The 4011-nt window shown below is 33.6% G+C and overlaps 1 pseudogene; it reads left to right on the top strand.

The window, feature by feature from the left end:
• The first annotated feature begins 174 nt into the window (after positions 1–174).
• Positions 175–4011, top strand: part of LOC111398370 — a 41423-nt pseudogene continuing 37586 nt past the window's right edge.

The raw sequence follows: 4011 nt of genomic DNA, 5'->3' as shown, positions 1-4011 counted from the left end.
CCTTGCTGGTCACAATTCTGTTGCACTAAACTCAATTAAAGAAAATCTGAAATCTGAATTTGAGATGAAAGATTTAGGACCAGTTAGAAAGATTTTGGGCATGAAATAAAAAGAGATAGGATAAATGGAAAGTTATTTCTAACACAAAAATCTTATATTGATAAGGTTGTAAAAATGTTCTCCCTTCATGAGTCTAAGCATGTAAGTTTGCCTCTATCTGCTGGTATGAAACTATCTGTTGATCAATCGCCTAAAACTGAAGAAGAGCATAATAGAATGATAAATGTGCCTTATTCTAATGTTGTTGGATCTGTAATGTATGTTATGGTTTGCTCTAGACCAGATATTGCTTATGCCGTAAGCGTGTTAAGTAGATTCGTGAGTGACCCAGGTGAAATACATTGGCAATGCATGAAAAATCTAATTAAGTACTTGAAAGGAACAAGTAACTTAGGTCTAATGTTCAAAACAAATAAAAATGGACTTAGACTTAAGGGATATGTAGATTCAGATTTTGCTGGTAATCCAGACAATAGTAAGTCCACAACTGCATACTTATATGTGATAAATGATACATGCATTAGCTGGAAATCTCAGCTTCAAAAACTTGTTGCATTGTCCTCAATCGAGGTTGAATATATTGCTGCAATGGAAGCTGTGAAAGAGGGTTTGTGGTTGGAGGGTTTGCTTAATGAATTAGGTCTTATAGAAAATCAGGTAGAGTTATGTTCAGACAACCAAAGTGCTATTTTTTTAAGTAAAAATCCTATCCTGCATGATAGATCAAAGCATATAGATGTAAAGTTCCATTTTATTAGAGATATCATTGATAGGGGTGACATTAGATTAATCAACATACCTACAAAGGTAAATCCAGCAGATGCTGGAACTAAGGTAATCCCTATTAGTAAGTTTCTTGACTCTTTAAGATTAATAAATCTCGAAAAAGACTGATTCTAGTTATTTTTTTCAGGTAATAAGAGCAAATGAAATGAAGTTGAGTTTTGAATCCACAAGAACATGCACAAAAGACAGCAAAGGTAGAGAATGTAGAAATTGGGTTGCTGCCATTTGTGAAGCCCAATCCAACAGCCCATGACCCGGTTAAATGGCCCAACTGGTAGAACTATCTGGAAGCTTAATTACACAAATGAAAAACGCATTTTCTATTTGAGAAAACCGACTCTCACATGATTGTGACATGTGGCAGTCGCTGGACCATTGGATCAAATGAATTGATTATTTCATATAAAAGGGATCAACAATTCTAAGATTAGGGTTGGCTCTCATTTTACGCAGCTTTCGTTTTCTTTTCATTTTGAGCTGAAAAATCTCTCTCTGTATTTGTTGGCTCTCTGGTCTTGAATCTGGTTGATTCATTTAGTTGGTTGAGAGTAGATGTTGTGCTATGAACTCTTGTGTGAGTTCTTTAGTATTGTAGAGGAGATTGTTGTCGTGGTGACTGGAACTGTGTGTTCCTTCTGTGATTCGAAAACTGCTGTAATTTTTGGCCGGTGTGTTTTGTTCTTAAAAAAAAAAAAAAAAAAATTAGTCTAACCAAACGCCTGCTGACATTATAGTTTTTAAAGAAAGATATACTACTTCAAAAAAATCTAAATCCCTTCATCCAAGAAACTGTACCTCTGCCTGTTTCGCAAATGGCCCTGCATGGATGGCTATGCTTACAAATTTGGTGGCGGTAATCACTGATAAGTGGCTATTCTATAATTTGGTGGGGGTAATCACTATTCACTGATAAGTGGCTATATATAATTTATTGAGCCTTACCTAGAAGATAATAATGTAAGGGAAACTTTTCTTTTAAGTACAGAATTTGACAAAAATATTTAAAGATCTCTTATACGAACCAAATCTTCAGCCTGCTAGCTTTTGTTATGCCTATCAGAAAATATTACAATTATCAATCAATTTATTCTCAATCAAAGAGTTGGATAGACTACAATTAATTTAATTTAGTGGTCACGAGATGTCAAGCACCAAGAGTGCTCCTCTTCTCATAAAACAAAGTAGGGAGCTAAACGTATGACCTGTTTACCGGATAGTACCCTAATAATGTGATAATATAAAAACATTGTCTAACATCATATCCATAAGCATGCGTGTATGCCAATTATTTGGATGTTGTCGGCCTAAGAACGAAGAAAAGGCTATCTTGAGGAGTGGAACCTCATAGGCCAAACTTGTGATAAGCAATATGAGGTGTTTTTAGGAAATATTTAGTACGAAATATTTGACAAAATTAAACTGTACAATAAACAAGGTTAAAATTCTTTTTCAACATTGCAAATATTGAAACTAGTCGAATTGAAACCATCAAATGGCTCGAAAAAGCTCTTTCTGCTACTCTATGTAACATTGTCTAAAGGAGTATCTATTCAGGAGTCAAATTATTCGGTTTTGAAAGGTGGGCATTGGAAAATGAAAAAAGACCCAAAAAAAAGTGTTCGCCACTACTGGAGGTAGCTAAAAAACTTTATTTAAGCTCCGTTTGATTGCCATTTTTCTTAATATACATTTTTCTCTCTTCTTTTTAACCACGCATTTTTTATTAAAATAATATTACACGTAAATAAGAAAAATTTCATTATTTTTCATCCACACATTTTTCGTTAATTTACTGTTCTAAAATTCATTTTTCCATGAAAATGGGTGCCAAACACCCTCTTAATTATATGTAGTATCATTCATGCACCCAAAAATCTTCCCTAGCCCACTAATCATGGAAACATATGAAGCATTAGTAATGGAGATAAAGTAAGGCACACCTCTTGAATAGTGCTAAAGATCTGTTTGACGTGTAAAAGGTTAAAAGTTGCTCTAGAGACTAACCCTTGTTTGAATCTCATTCAATGTCATTTCATTCATTTCTCTCCTATTTTCAACCACACAATCTTTCATAAAATAATTTTATATGTAAGTCGAAAAAATTTTCTTCTTTTTCACCCCCATTTTCATTTCCGAAAAATGGGGGCTAAAAAGCTGCCTTTGAATTTGTTTGCATAATTTTTTCAAAATATTTTGTCTGAATACACCAACTCGAAGCTGGTCTAAGCCCCTGATAGATGGGCCTTTTTTCAAAACTCTTTTCTACATACTCATTTTCTATTACACATTCACACAATAAAATATTATAAAATATTATGACATAAACTTAAAACTTTTTCTCTACTTTTTTAACTATGCATGGCCATGAAATAGGGGCAAAAGTAGCTTTCTCATGCAGCTAGTCAAAAGCAAAAATTGTGCCAAATAGGCTGTAGCATCCAGTAAAAATATCTGCAAACTTCTCAGCATCTAATGAGGCATAATATTCCAACTTGGAAGTCCAAAACATTTTAAAGCTGGAATTCAATCACAACTTCAGCTAGACATGAACTACAATAGAAACTTCAACATTTATAATGTTCAACGATTATTGACACGATAGTAAGCTGAAAAAATGCAATCTGTTTCCTCCTGCTAGGAGCAAAAGAGAGAACTTTAAAATTTATTTCACTTTTGATCAATCAATAACAAATAACACTGTATCATCCTCAATACGATGTTTACTGAACAAGGCCAAGGATGGATCAGCAAACAAGAACAAGAGAGAAGAATGTTACATGGACATCTTTCTGTATAACCCTGATTTCAGAAAGCTCTCTTATGGTTCTAAAACTGCCAAAACAATAAGCTGATAAAGCAACACTATCAAATGTTCAAACATATAACTTCAACAGAATTTATGATCCAAACCCCTAGTAGTTGTAGCTAAGATTTACTTGCAAATAAATCTGGTTATAATTTTGCCATATGGAAATCAGAGCTTGGAACTATATCTCTAACAAATAATTTCAATAAGAATCTCCAACTCAAATCTGAAAAGAGTACACAATCCATACGAAGACATCCAGTCCCTATATATCTCATCCTGTATCATGTTCATTCTTCAAGATATTCAGCCAAGCAACTAACAAGTAGATAACTCATTAAGATTTGCAATTATATATA

This window comes from Olea europaea, chromosome 8 (assembly GCF_002742605.1).
Source record: "Olea europaea var. sylvestris chromosome 8, O_europaea_v1, whole genome shotgun sequence".
NCBI lineage: Eukaryota > Viridiplantae > Streptophyta > Magnoliopsida > Lamiales > Oleaceae > Olea > Olea europaea.
The sequence above is the reverse complement of the archived record's forward strand: the minus strand, read 5'-3'. Positions and strand labels throughout refer to the sequence as shown.